This window comes from Tenrec ecaudatus, chromosome 10 (assembly GCF_050624435.1).
Source record: "Tenrec ecaudatus isolate mTenEca1 chromosome 10, mTenEca1.hap1, whole genome shotgun sequence".
NCBI lineage: Eukaryota > Metazoa > Chordata > Mammalia > Afrosoricida > Tenrecidae > Tenrec > Tenrec ecaudatus.
The window spans coordinates 36,614,576-36,630,093 of record NC_134539.1 but is presented as its reverse complement, the minus strand read 5'-3'; the positions used below and the strand labels follow the sequence as shown (position 1 = coordinate 36,630,093).

General features: G+C 51.6%; 1 protein-coding gene across 1 annotated transcript in view; it reads left to right on the top strand.

Moving 5' to 3' along the window:
* GABBR2 (gamma-aminobutyric acid type B receptor subunit 2) overlaps positions 1-15,518 on the top strand; it is a 408,186-nt gene that overhangs the window by 111,728 nt on the left and 280,940 nt on the right. The gene's annotated exons all lie outside the window — the stretch shown is intronic.

Below are 15,518 nucleotides of genomic sequence, written 5' to 3'. Positions count from 1 at the left end.
CCACTCCCAGGAGTCCCGGGACCCCCAGGTTCAGCTTTTGGATGCTAATTGAAAGGAGCCCACCCAGGGCTCCCTGAGGCAAACCCTGGTGAGCAGCTTACAGCAAAAGCAACAACGAAGCCCCACAAGCCAGTTCTACTCTGTCGCCCTGGGTCGCCATGGGTTGGAATCAACAACAAACCAACCCCCAAACACAGACTGTCCACACCACCACCCCCCACATCTGTATTTCTTCCATTACCACTCATGAGCGTGCCCCTGCTGTAGAACTGATCCTGACCCATAGCAACGCTCCCGCGTTTCTGAGGCTGTGGATCTCTGTGGGGACAGATAGCTGTGGGCTGGGTCCCCTCGGGGCCCCCTTCCTCGGCCGCCCCTTGAGTGTGTGCTAGTCTGTCTCCCCCACAGGGCTTCCAGATGGACCCTCTGTGCCCCTGATTCACCACAGGAAAAACCCCACGTTCTCTGGAGAGCCCGGGGCAACCCCCCAACACCACAGTCTGGGTGTGTCTACCACAGGACTGGGGGGGGGTGTCTTGGGGGGCATTTGGCAGTATCTCAGCCATGGGGTGAGTCGGGCCAGGGTCTGGGTCTAAGGAGATACGTGAAGACCTCAGACGCGGAGCAAGGGGCCCCAGGAAGCACAGGGTTTTTCATGGCTAAGTTTGGGGACAAGAGCACCAGGACTTCCTTTCAAGGCGCCTCTGGGTGGGCTTGACTCTCCAGCCTCTCGGGGGTGGCACGGGAGACTGGCTTGGGGACGCAGCGGCCTGCAGCAGCTCGGGCGGTAGAAGGTGGAGGCATTTGTGACAGCACCTAGGAACTGGAAGGTCCCTTGAGGAGAGTCCTCTGGCCTTGTTGATGTGTGACCGTGGCCCAGCCCTCATCCATCAGGCGGGGGAGTGGCTGCCTTGTCCCCAGCTGGAGGACAAGAGAGGCACGTAATTAACTCCAGCTGAGACGCTGCCCATGGAGGGTGGGCCGGCTGAGTAATGAGGGTGTCTGCAATTACCGCTCCCTCCTGGCGCAGGAGCCGGCCCAGAGTTCAGCGGCGGGCAGGCTCCCTGTCAGCCTCGGAGCTCAGGCTGAGCGATGGGGACAGTTCTGGCCTGGGTCCCAGGAGGGGACTGTCAGGGGTTCAGAGCGGTGGCTCCCCGGGGAATATCGCCAGAGTGGGCAGCCTGCCAGGGCCTCACCTGCCACACACCCAGTTCCAGGCTCAGCAGTGTCCCTCCCACTTGGCATCCCCTCTGTTCCTGGTAGCCCAGGACTCACCAGGCCCAGGAAGGAAAGTGGGGGCTCTGCACCTCCAGTGGCTCCGCCTGAATGTCCGCACATTGGTGACCGGCCTCCTTGCCTGGTCCCCCCCCCCCAAATAGTGTCCTTCCAAGTGGCCGCTGGAGTTTTCTTCCCAACCTTCAGCACTGGAGCTGTCAAGGTCAGCGTTTAGCACCTTAAAGAGCTCTCCAGGCCTCCAAACAGGTGCAACCCCTTATACCGGCACCGCTCCACTACTGGCCAGTTGGTTCTGACTCAGGGTGACCCGACCCGATAGAGCAGAACTTCCCCACAGGGTTTTTCCCAGGTTATGAATCCTGATGGAAGCTCATGACCTCGCTGTGCTCCCAAGGAGCGGCCGGTGGGTTTGAACCGCCAGCTTTTCATTGTGCTCATTTCGATTCTTAACCTGCCGAGACACCAAGGTAGGTAGGTGCCTTCTACTGGGCCTGAGGGCCAGAAAAGGCTAAACCACCCCCCTTTGCCCTCACGTCTCTCATCGCTGCTGGTCAGTGCTTCAGCCCCGTGCACCTCCACACGGCCTGTTTCCTGCCTCCTTGCATCTCCTCCTGGGATTTCAGGTTGGAGTCTGTCCCTTTGTTCCGTGCATCATCCTTTATTTAAGACGCTTCCTTCCTGCATCATTCTTTCTTTAACACGCTTCCTGCAGTGGTGGGGGCCCACGCGGCACAAGGCCCCTTGCCCCACAGCATGAGCCTGGAGGGTCATGGCCAAGTTTGGGGACAAGTTGTGTGACCCTGGGCTCGTCAGTGAGTCCTTCTCGGTGAGGCAAGGGATCCTAATGGTGACCCGCCTCGTCGCTCATCTCTTTGGACCTCTGCTTCCTCCTCTGGAAAGCGAGCAGAATTACGCTACCCGCCTCCTCGATCCATTAGTCACTCGTGTGACCCTGGGTGTGTCAGTGAATCTCCATGAACCTCTGCTTCCTTCTCTGTAGAATGAGGGGCAATGGCGGTTCCCACCTCATTTATTCAGTGTGGGGCGGATACAGACTGAACCCAAACCTGGCCTTGTGCACCAACAGAAACGCAGAACAGTTGAGGCGGGAAGGGACCTTGAGATGGGGTGGCAGTGATTAGCCGATGTAATGGACTGAATTGAGTCCTCTTGCTCCCACTTCCCCAGTATGTACTAGAATCCCAGCCCAGGGAATCCTGGACACGCGTCATCCTCTTTATGACTATCGTTACGTGCCACTGACCCACAGTGACCCTACGTACCACCAAGTACCACCCAGTCCTGCGTCATCCTCATGGATTCGTCATCCACTGTGTCCATCCATCTCGTCAAAGGCCTTCCTCTTTACTGCGGCCTCCCTACTTTACCAAGCACGGGGTTCTTCTCCGTGGACATGTCTCTCCTGACAACATGCCCAAAGCTGGTGAGACAGAGTTGCGTTCTGCCCAAGCTTCTTCAAAAAGAGACTGGTTCTGAAGTGGGTGAAGGGAGACAGCAGTTGGTGTAAGACATGAAAGAAAATGATCAAGGGTTCATGAGGGTTAGCTGCTATCAAGGGCTCAAGTAGAAAGAAAATTTTTTGAAAATGATGGTGGCAACATATGTACCAATGTGCTTGACACAATGGAAGGATGGATGACTTGTGATAAGAGCTGTAAAAGCCCCCAATAAAGTGATTTAAAAAGAGAGAGAGATTTGTTCTTTTGGCAGTCCATAGCTCTTTCAATATTCTGTGCCAACACCAGAGTACGCATGCATTGACTCTTCTCCTGTCGTTGTCTCCTACGCGGTGTCCACCTTTCAGATGCCTGGGAACTAACTGAAAAGACCATGGCTCGGGGCAGGTGCGCCTTAGTCCTCAAAGTGGCGGCCTTACCTTTCGACACTTTAAAGGGGTCTTGTGCTACTAACAGGATGTGTTAGGCCTAAAGTTATCGTTGGTGTGTTAATGGGGTCATGTAAGTATAAGGTGTACCCTGATCCTGATCACTTCTAAATTCTAGAAAGAGCAGATTAGACAAAGAAGTCATGTGAGGACCACCACTGAGCCACAGAACCAAGGACCAGCTGGGCGAGTGACTAGGGCAGTATCCACACAGCTGAGGCCCTGATTTGTTGGAGTTTTAGCTTCGAGAAGCGTGAGAACATCCCTGTCTTTCTGACAGAGCAGCACTCCCTGCCTGAGAGAGTAGGTTTGCAGACACTGAATCCTCCTCTTCTCTTGAACACACAGTAACTTGTGCTGGGTGTCCCTTGTACTTATGTGGGGCTTGGGGACTCGTCTGCCCAACCAGTTCCAGCTTATTGAGGTTGGGCCCCTGCAGCGTTTTCCATTTTTCCCTTCTCCTTGGGCAATCGGTGGCATTACTGTTCCATCTGACTGGCTCCGGAGTCCCTGTGATTCTTCCAGCCATCCTTGCTGAGAGTGCATACACTTCTCCTGAGCTGGACATCCACTGGTCCTTGGAGATTGCTCTAACCAGTGCACAGCCTATTCCCAATGGATGGTTAGATCTGTTAGCTCAACCTTCTTGTTCTTTAAGGGAAGGAAGTTCTGGTGCCAAGGAGGCCACAGGGAAGTAGAGGCAGGGCTGGGGCCCATGTCCACTCCCACATCCTCTTCCAGACAGAGCTGGGCCTGCTGTCTGCTCTCTTTCACCAGTTCTCTCCATCTCTCACCTCCCGTTAAGGAGGCTACTGAAGATGACTCATTTGAATGAGTCCCATCAAGGTCATGGACCACCCACTCAAGCTTCAGAGCCTCTCAGTCCCTGGCCCCTGGGTGAGTTCTGCTATGGACACATGTCCTTCCCAGGGGTGTGATCTGCCATGTGCCAGCATCTAACATCTGCACCATTGAGTCCACCTGCCAACTGGCCTCCTTCCTGCCCACTGGCACTTTTCTACGCCAGCTTCCAGAGGCATCTGCCCAGACAGCTCCCATCTTGACCTGATTGCACAGGGCCTCCTCCGCATCCAGGGGGAAGGTACCACCTGGGATTCAGGGATCCTGGGTGCTGGCTCTGCAGCCTGACCCCACATCCATCTCTTGCCTCCGCTATGTCTCTTGTTTGCCCTAGGGAGCCCCACCCTTGCCTGTGCCAGCCTGGTAAGCCCTCCCACCACCTCAGTCTCTGCCTCATCTTTTTTTTTAAACGTTTTATTAGGGGCTCATACAACTCTTATCACAATCCATACATATACATACATCAATTGTATAAAGCACATCCATACATTCCCTGCCCCAATCATTCTCAAAGCATTTGCTCTCCACTTAAGCCCTTTGTATCAGGTCCTCTTTTTTTTCCCCCTCCCTCCCCGCTCCCCCCTCCCCCCTCCCTCATGTGCCCTTGGTAATTTATACGTCATTATTTTGTCATATCTTGCCCTATCCGGAGTCTTCCTTCCCGCCCGCCCCCCCTTCTCTGCCGTCCATCTCCCAGGGAGGAGGTCACATGTGGATCCTTGTAATCAGTTCCCCCTTTCCAACCCACTCACCCTACACTCTCCCAGCATCGCCCCTCACACCCTTGGTCCTGAAGGTATCATCCACCCTGGATTCCCTGTGCCTCTAGCCCTTATATGTACCAGTGTACAACCTCTGCCCTATCAAGCCCTGCAAGGTAGAATTCGGATCATGGTAGTTGGGGGGAGGAAGCATTCAGGACCTGGGGGAAAGCTGTGTTCTTCATCGATACTACCTCGCACCCTGACTGACCCATCTCCTCTCCTAAACCCCTATATGAGGGGATCTCCAGTGGCCGACACTTGGGCCTTGGGTCTCCACTCTGCACTTCCCCCTTCATTCAATATGGTATATATATACATATATATACATACATATATTCTCTTTTTTTTGCATGATGCCTTATACCTGGTCCCTTGGGCACCTTGTGATCGCACTGGCTGGTGTGCTTCTTCCATGTGGGCTTTTTTGCTTCTGAGCTAGATTCTGCCTCATCTTTTAAGACTCAACTGGAATGCTGCCTCCACCAAGACGTCTCTGTAGACGGTCTCAGCATATCTTCCTTTTTGTGTCTCAGCCTCAGTCCCAGTTACCTTCCTTATTGCTAGTAAGTTTTCAAGGTTTTCTTGTTTTGTAGCGTAAGTCAGGATGTCGTCCCTTTTCTATGGCCGAGTAATAGTCCCTTAAAGGACCATGGCATCGCTGCAGGATAAGCATCCGGTTGCTAACGGCAAGGACAGTGGTTCAAAACCTCCCCACTGGCCGCTCTGGAGAAGAAAGATGCAGCTGTCTGGTCCAGCACAGGTTGACAGCCTTGGGAATGCTGTAGAGTAGTGGGTGGGGTTTATGGTATGGATAGAGCACATTTTGTTTATCGGTTCCTCGGTTGATGACTGTTGGTGTCTCAGCTCTTTGCTTTCTTTCCACCCCCCAATTTGAGAGTTCTCTGATGGCTGAGGCCAGGTGTCACCTTTCCTGGGTCCCCAGCACCCGCCACAGAGTCTGTCTCACCATCATCAGTATGGAAGGAGTGAACATGCTACTGCAGACCCAGCCCTTCCTTAGACTGAGTCAACCCTGAGCCATTCACCCTCCAGGCCAGCGGTTCTCAAGGGGTAGAACAACCCTTTCACAGGGGTTACCTGAGGCCATCGGCAAGCACATATCCGTCTCTATCCGTCTTCAGGTGGGTCCACCCACATGCAGATACGCCCACCTGCGAGTACCCCACATGAAGACTGTTACCCAGGCTACACCATGCTGCAAGGCAACATTTCATTTATTTGTCATTAGAAATAAGTATTTCACAATATACAATTGCATATTGTTTTTGTGATTAATCACTATGCTTTCACGATGTTCGATCTGTCACAAGGAAAACATCCTGCCTATCAGACATTTACATAACAATTCATAATAGTAGCAAAATGACAGCGAGGAAGTAGCCATGAAAATAATTTTATGGTGGGGGTCTCCACAACATGTGGGACTGTAGAAAGGGTCTCGGCATGAGGGAGGTTGAGAACCGCTGCTCTAGACTGCGTGTGCCCTGAGGGCGGTGGCCAGGTGCCATCTGTCCCATGGCCCGAGCCGCACACAGACCCCCTTGCTGCGGAGGACAGGCTGATGGGACAGCCAGCTCCAAAGAGCAGGTGTGAGCCTGGATGGCGCGGCTGTGGCATGGGGCTGGGTGCAGTGGCCCCCCCGGCCGGTGACTCAGGCCCCCGGAGGCGCCCAGAGGAGGCTCAACACCTTGTGATGTGCCATCTATGCAAACACGCAGAACAAGAGCAGCCCCCTCTTGACAGGCAGCCCGCACACGCTCTGTGTGTGTGACCTTGACTTTTGAAAATGCTACACCTGCAAGTGTGGGGAGACTTATTGACAGCTAATTAGGCAGCGCGGTTTGTATCTCCCCATCTTTGGAAACAGTCAGTAAACGGGGTAATTGACCTTAACAGCGGAGGAGGCTTGGGGGTGTTGCAGCGCCTAGGGCTGCCCTGGCCACAGAGCAACAGCTTCACGGGGACGCAGGGATGCTGGTGTTCCCCAGTGTTCGGGATGGACAGGCTGGCTCTCGGGAGATTCTGAGATGGCCTATCCGTCACCCCAGTGGAAGAGTGTGGAAACCCAAGACAACTGCAGTCAAGACAGTTTGGGGTGGGCAGCCAGGCAGCTCGGGTGCCGCCTGCCTCTTCCAGGCTGGCTCAGTCCGCATGCAGGCGCTGCATCTGCCTCTTGCAGCAGCAATGCAGCCAGCGATCACGAGGCCTCTCTGGGACCAGGCCATCTTCTCAGCGTGGGGGCAGAGCGGAGTAGGACGGTCTCTGTAGCAAGCCGTCCATCTGCCGAGCGATGTCCCTGAATGCTGGAGAAACACGACTGTCTTCCCACATTTCCCATCACTCTCTGCCCCGGCTCTCTTTAAACTCTTTTTACCCTCTGTATCACTTTCTATATGTATTCATTATGCTTCCAAATTCTTATAGTAGATGGTGAAAATGATTTTCTAGTGACACAGGCTCATTACAGTAGCCACGACAATGATCATAAAATCCCAGCTGCTCCCACGCTGAGTCAGACTCCTGGAAACCCCGCGTGTTTCAGGGCGGAACTGTGCTCCATGGGGCTTGTTACGGTGCTCATGGCCTTCTGGAGGAGCGCGCCAGGCCTTTCTGCCACGTGTCTCTGGGTAGATTTGAACCGCCAACCATTTGGTTGGTACTTGAGCGTGTAACATTTTCACTACGCAAGGACTCCTTAGTTGAAGTAAGAAACAACTCTAACACCTGGTGGCTTTATATATAAATGTTATTGCCTACTCCTTTCAGAATCAAATGCACGTGTGAGGAGCCTGTGTTGACTCCTCCTGAAAACAGATGCCCAGTGACAGTAGTTAGAGGGTAGACGGCTGATGGCTCCCAAGATTGACAGCTTGTTAGCCCAGGTCAAGCTTCCCCACATTAGGCGTATAGAGGAAGTCGCCACGCCCCCAGGGGAAGATCCTTTTCATCGCATCAGGGCTATGCCCTGAGTGAGAGCATTGCATCTCTCCCTAATCTTCCAAGGGATTGGCTGCTCATCGCAGATCCCCTCTTGGAAAGTCACAGCCTCCTGCAAGCCACCACAATGTGACAAACTGACGGATGGCGGAGGGGCAACAGCAACAGAATGAACGCATTGCTGTTGAGTCCGTTCCGACCCACAGCGCCCTATAGGACAGGGTGGAACTGCCCCCATCGGGTTTCCAAGGCTGAAATCCTCATGGAAGCTCACGGCTACATTTTGTTTCTCATGCGGAGCAGCTGGTGGGTTCAAACCAGGGACCTCTGGTTAGCAACCAACCACTCTAATCCCAGCACCACCCGGACTCCTGTAGATACTCATAGGGGCTGCTGGACAGGTGGGGCGAGGGGGCTGCTAAATGGGCTAATTTACATAAGGTAATTATGTGCAGGCACAAATAGATCCTAGATGGAAGTTTACTGCTACTGCTCATCATTCCCAAATTTCGCAGGTCAGTGGTGTTTAGGGAGTGCCCACTCTGATCACAGATGTCTCGTAGGCCCCCTGGAGTTACTGTTCCGTGGATTCTGAGAAAATGTTTGGCGGAATCCATTGCTGTGGAAAATCGACGCGGGGTGTGCTCCATGCAGGTGTCTGCGCCTTGGAGGCGGCTGTGCATGGTGGTCGCTTTGAGGGAGAGCCCGCCCGAGGGCCGCCTCGGGAAGCAGCAGTAACCGCGTGGGCCCAGAGACGTAACCTCCACAGACGGACAGAGGGGACTTCCCTGGCTGGGAAAGCAGCCTCGTGTGAAAGGGCTGGTGCTTTCCAAATGGCTTTCTGTCTTTATAGAAGTAGGACGTGTTTGTTTCTTTATGCGTATTCACGTAAAGCCAGAGATAGGAAGGACAGGGTGGAGAAGAAGACACCACTCGGACTCCCCCCATCCTCCATCGAGCAGAGTTCTCATTCCAGACACGTCATTCTAAGTACCTAGGTGGGCAGGAAACAGTTTATGAAATGAGATAATTATTATATGCTGCTTTAAATTACTGTTAAATTTTACTTAACGTAACAGAACCGAATAAGACGAAGCAAAACAGAAGAGACCACTCACCATTAAACAGTTTTTGCCTTCCCTCCGCAAATTACTTGCTTCTCAAATCTCTCTCTAAGGGTCATAAAGATTATCAAGGCAGCGGGGGAGAGCCTGGGCTTACAGGCCAGTGTTCCGTTTCAGATGGTATCGACTCAAGGCTGCCTGTAGAAGAGGAGGGCATTAGCAACCAGAATTCCTTTTCCCCCCTCCGCCTTCCGGATTTTATGTAATGTTTTGATCTTCACGTTGCCAATTGTTTCGCAGTAAATGGGCCCAGCTCTCCCAATCACTCCTTAATGGCCACCAGCCTTCCATTCCTGAGATAGGCATCCCGATTCATCTTCTGATTGGCTGGGTTTTAGCACCAAGCAGTGTCTTCGTTGGGGCTCTCCAGAGAAGCCGAGCCAATAGGTGGGAGACATGAGACCAGTCAGTTCTGACTTAAGGCAAACCGCTGGCACATGTGACTGCTCCACAGGGGGTTCCTGGCTGCAGCCGGAAGGGATGCCTACCGAACCACCAACGGTTAGGCTGGCAGTCAACGCCAACTGAGGACCATAGGGAAAACACACACACACACACACACACACACACACACACACGGGCTTCAGAAACATGTTGGGGAAATTTGAGTTCAAAGATAATGAAAGATTGTACAAACGTGTCGAAGCCCTCTTGTATATGGAGGCCTGGTGGCACTGGGCTCCACTGCTCCACTGCTGCTGAAAGGGTTGCCCTGGGAAGCTGAGCAGCCCTCTGTGGGAGGAGGTATGGTGGCCTCCTCCACAAAGGAAAGCCCTCGGGCAGTTTGCCTCTCCCTCAGAGGGCTGCTGTGCTCCAGAAAACATAGAGGGGGGACGGAGGGGGGGCAGCTCCCTTTTAATTCCAGAGAGAATATGGTCCATATTTGTGGAGGGGGTACCCCTCCAAAATGGATCTTTTTTCCAAAGCGGTGTATGTATGTATGTATTTACAAAACAACCTCATCACCTTCAAAGTCTTCTTCATTGCACTTCATACATTTGTTAAATCTGCGATTCCATTCTTGGAAACATTTTCCAGACTCATCTGTTTGGATGGCTGACAGCACCCCCCTTATTTGTTTCTTCCCCTCTTCTTTGTTGTCAATTTCCTGTCCTTTCCTGTCCCTCTGCATTCTCGGAAACAAAAGAAGTCACATGGAGAGAGGGCAGGTGGGTAAGGTGCCTGAGGCAAGAGCGGCATGCTGTTTTTTTTGCCAAAAACTGGTGTGCTGAGATGGCTGCTTGAGCAGGTGCATTGTCCTTGTAAGCTGTGTTCAACATCACAGCGATTTCTGCAGCATTTTTCCTGAGCAGGAAACAACATTTCACAGCCGCACGTGTTTGGCCATCACAACAAAACGAGATTCAAGCAAAACTGCTTTCCCAACAATATTCCCTGTGACTAGAGAGAACCTTCCCAGGCGATGCCACTGGGTGCATATACTCAGGGAAAGTTACTGGATGCTCGCCTAGTGGGGAAAATACATACTACATAAGCTCCACTCTGCCCAGCGCAATTAGTCGGGGGGGGGGGGGGAGTTTACCCCCTCGTGTGTGTGTGCAGTACATGCAAGGAGCCCTGGTGACACTGTGGGTTGGGCATTGGGCTGCTAACTGAAAAGTTAATGATTTAAACCCACCAGCTGTTCTATAGGAGATGAATCTGTCTACGCCCTTAAAGATTCATAGTCTTGGAAGCCCTCTATAAGGGCCGAAAATGTTGGAATTGGTTTGATAGCTGGTCTTATACATCCCTACCCTGACACACATTTCTGCCTTTCTGTGCATCATTCTTCATGTCTAGTCATGTATCAGAGAGATTGGTTAATTTTAAGTCAGCTGATAAGCAGGCACATCCAGCAGTCTCGGGGTCAGAATTAGGAGGTCAGGCAGTAGGCAGGAGATTCTGCCTGGATGACTGTGTTACAGCCTTGAGGTCCAATCCATCTCCTCTTGAAAACTTCAGGTATGACTCTTAAAGCCTTCACTTGATTGACCTAGATTCACCCATTGCCTTTACTTAGAGTCAACAGATTGTACCTGCTAATCACATGCACAGAACACCTGCAAACCGTACTGTGTTAGTCTGGGTGCTTTTAGAGAAACAAATCCACAGAAACTCATGTATGAGAGAGTTTTATATAAAGGTTAAGTGCGCATCAAGAAAACATCCCAACCCAGTGCTGCTCAAGCCCACAAGTCCAACATTAACCCATATATCCAACACTAATCCACAAAGTCTTCCTCCATCTCACAAAACAGACGCAATGATGCCCGCTGCAGGAGGAAAGCTGAGTCAGTGAATGTGTAAACATCTCAGTGCTGGCAGGGGGCTCCACACGGGTGCTCCAGCACCCAGGGCTGCATCGGGGTAGGTCCATGCGGCTTCTCCTCAGGGATTTCTTGCAGGAAGTGAGCCTTGCCAGCTGAAGCAGGAACTGCTAAGGCAGCTGCACCCTGGTCCAACCATCACTAAGCAAGAGACCTGAGAACTCGAAAGGCGAGGCTCACGGAGCCATTTATCCCTCCACCCTTAAATTAACCCCACATATGTTTATCGGCTAGGTTGGCACAATAAACTAAGTATCTCACACACCTAGCTTAGTGTGTAACCAGGTGCCATAGCCTCCCCAAATTCACCTACAAAACCAACCATCATGAGTGAGCTTTTGTTTGTTTCCCCAGGAAAGGCTCACAGTTTTGTCCCTGAGAGGATGTGTGCTGAGTTAGTGGTCTTGCTGACAGGGAGCTCCATAGGGTGCAGTTGCCTCATAAGGGCCCTGTTGTCCAAGGCTGCAGTATCAGAAGTCCAGACTCAGAGGAAGGAGGTGAGCATTTCATCCAGATTGATGGTACGGCTGGGAGTGCTCCGAGCCGATCGATCAGGGAAAGGCAAACAGCCTCGTAGGAGCAAGAGCACAGTCACCATTAAAAAGGGAAGCAGAAATGGCCTGCAAGCGTTGACTCAACAATCCCATTCCAGGTTCCACCCTAGAGAAGCAGCCGGTGCATGTGCCAAGAGGCACTCTCGGAAATGTCCGGCATCCTTGCCGACTACAGCAACCCAACTAAACACGGGGTCCCCTACATGCCCACTGCCAGGGGAATGGGTGCATCGTTAGGGTATGTTCATATCCCGGAATGTTACACAGCTATGGAAATGAATGCATTGGAGAGCTCCTTCCACCACCGTCTCAGGAAAGTGAGCCTTGGACCCTAAAGACCAGCTTCGGGAGGAAAACAGGGCGTGGTCCCACATATATATACATTCAAAGTCAAGTAGAGTCCCATGGTATGGTGTTAAGGAGACAACACTGTAAAGCAAACTCAGAGCAAGGCTTCCCCGCAGTGGAGGGGTGTGTGTGCTGAAGTGGGCACACAGGGGTTTTGACCCTGTTGTGAAGGTTGGGGAGACGCCGCCTGATCCTGCCCCGGCCTCGCGGAGGCCGTTGTGTTTGAGCCCAATGTTTGCAGCCCGTGTCGAGCTGTCTTGTGAGACTCGCCGTTTATTTTACTAACGACGTCCTCTTCCAGGGACTGCTCCCTCCTGATCCCATGTGCAGAGTGTGCGAGATGAAGTCTTTCCATGCTCGCTTCCAGGGAAGCATCTTGGCTCTATATTTTTTCCAAGACAGATTTGCTTTTCTGGCAGTCTGTGGTGTATTTAATGTTCTTTGCCAGTGCTGTAATTCAACGGCACTAATTCTTCCCTGATTTTCCTTATTCATCGTCCGATTTTGGCAGGTATATGAGGTAATTAAAAACACCGTAGCTTGTGTCAAACTAACCTGAGTGTTCGAAAGACATCTTTGCTGTTTAACACTTTAAGAAGTTGTTGGTAGCAACTCCGCCTGAGGCCACGTGCCCCTTGATGGCTGCTTTCGTGGATGTTGGTCATGAGTTCAAGTAAGATGACAGTTTCTACCTCTTCTCTCCAGTGGCATAATGCGTTACACAATGGGCTGCTAGTCACAAGGTCAGCAGTTCAAAACCATCAGCCAGTCCTAGGGAGAACGATGAGACTTCCTGCTCCGGGAACGATTTACAGCCTTGGGAACCCACAGGGCAGTTCTCATCTATCTTGTAGGTTGTTATGAGTCATCATCAACTCAATGGCAGTGAGTTAAGGGTTTTCTTTAAAAAAAATTGGACTATTTCCATCTTTTCTCCCTTTATCATGCTGTTGCTTATTGATCCAATTGTGAAGACTGATTTTCTGTCCTGTTTTGCTTTCTTTCTGTTGAAGTGCAGCCCATGGCGAAAGCCGCAGTAATAGGTATAGCCATATAATTTTCTAGGATTGCAATATTTTGTATCAAACTCTTTTTTAAAATAAGGCAGGGCGTGGAAGTTACCCTCCCCAGAACTTAATTCTGACCATCTATGGGACTTTGGGTTCATTATTTAGTCTCTGTGAGCTTCACATTCCTTTACTTATAAATGGAAGTAACCCATGTGCTTCTAGACCTGTGCCTAGTAGATAGTGCACAATATTTGTTAGCCAGTGCACGATATATGTGCAGCCAAGGCGGGCTCACTGCTAGAGCTATACCTTAAAAGACATATGTCCCCTTAAGCTGTTTTAGAGAATGACCCTCTGACAAGAAGATCATGACAACCTGCCATTTGGGGATGACTAAAAAGGACCGAGTGTCTCCAGCCGTGCCCTGGCCAAGCTTGGCCAGCCAGAGGGCTCCCATGGGGAGTGGGATATACTTGTCCTGTGAGGAGGTAGAGCAGGATTGGTAAGCTACACCCATGTGCCAAACCGCACCGCGGCTCTTTTTTGTGAATAAAACTTTATTGGAACACAGCTGTGCTCATTCTGCTGTGCTGTCTGTCTACAAGGGATACACCCCCCCCCCCCCCAAACCAGAATTGTGCTGGGTGGAGTGCAGCTTTCATAGAACACATTTTGTCCTCATTTTGAAAAAGGTGAAATGTCGATTGATGACAAACCTCATTTTGGAAGTCTGTCAACATCCCAAATGGACGAAAGTGTCCACTCGTAGGGCACTTGGAGTTTGTTCCTCCAGGTCCAACTGTTCATCAGGATTTCTATATAGAGGTTCTGAAAAGATTGTGTAACAGTGTGTGACAAAAATGGCCTGAATTGTGGCAGACAGGGCACTGGTTTTGCCACCAGGACAATGCACCTGCTCACACGACCATCTCAGTGTGCCAGTTTTCGGCAAAAACCAGTGTGCCTCTCCTGCCCCATGCACCTGACCTTGCCCCCAGAGAACTTCTTTTTGTTTCCACGAATGCAGAGGGACATGAAAGGACAGCGAATTGACAACGAAGAACAGGCGAAGAAACAAAATGACGGGGTGCTGTCAGCCATCCAAACAGAAGAGTTTAGAAAATGTTTACAAGAACGGAATTGCAGATTTGACAAATGTATTATGTGTAATGGAGAGTACTTTGAAGGTGATAAGGTTATTTTGTAAACAAACCAAAAAACCCTTAAATAGGTAGCTTTGAAAAAATCGGGTTGGGGGGTGGGTCCCTCTGGGGGGTCCCTCCCCCCTACAGCTGCTCTCAGGCTGCAGCAGCAGAGTTGAGACTTGTGACAGAGATTGTCCTGCGAACCGACGTCATTCCTCTGTGGTCCCTCATGGGAGAAGTATGCTTGAGAGTGAGAGTTCAGAGCAGGGCTGCAGGAAGAGGCAGCGTTTGGGGCCAACGAAGGAAGGGTCTTTGAAGAAGCCCAGCTGGCCTCTGAGGAATTAGCTCAGTGGAGAGGGAGTGGATCCCCGTCACTAGAGGTATGGGAGCAGGTGCCAAGTGCCGCTTGCTCTGGCTGCTTTGGACCGGGGACCATTGTATGGGGGGCAGGTTGGACGGGTTGCTTTTAAAATCATACTTCCTTCTGAAAACCCGCACGGAATAGTGCCCAGATTTAAATGAGTTGTTCTTCGCTGACATTTCCCTGGCATTTTTTACATTTTAATTTTCAGCAACATCTTCTACGGAATTTTCAAGGCCAAAAACGTACTTTAATTCTTTAAAAATGAGATGTGAATGAAACGGATTTCATTCCAGAGTCCCACTTTTTCATTTCAGAAAAATGATTGCCACGGCTTCCGGACCTATTCCCACGTGTCGGCAGCCGCTGGGTGCTAACAGCGTCTGGGAGCCAAGCAGGCTTTCTCTGGGACGGGGTGGAGGAGAAGCCCCGGGAATGAAGCTGTGGGAGGGAGCTTGGAGGCAGTGAGCATGAGCTGCAGCAGAGTGGACGCAAAGCAAGGCAATGAACGGGAAGAAGAAGGAGCCAGAAGGCACAGGCACAGAGGGCCCCTGGTGGCTTAGTGGTTATGCATTAGGTTGCTCACCACCATATCGGTAGTTTGAAACCGCCAGCGGCTCCAAGGGAGAAAGATGAGGTTTGCTACTCCGGTAAAGAATGACCTTCTCAGAACCCCACAGGGTCCGTTCTAGCTGTCTTACAGGGTTGTTGAGAAGGAATCGGCTGGGTGGCAGTAAGTGCTATCTGCCAGGGGGCAGTGGTGGTTCGACAATGGAATTCACACTGTGCAGACAGGAGACCCAGGTTCGATCCCTGTTTTATGCATTCCATGCAGAGCCATCCGGCAGGGGAGGCTTGCCTACTGCTGCAGTGCTGAGCAGCTTTCAGTGGGGCTTCCACACTAACAGGAAAGGCCCGGCA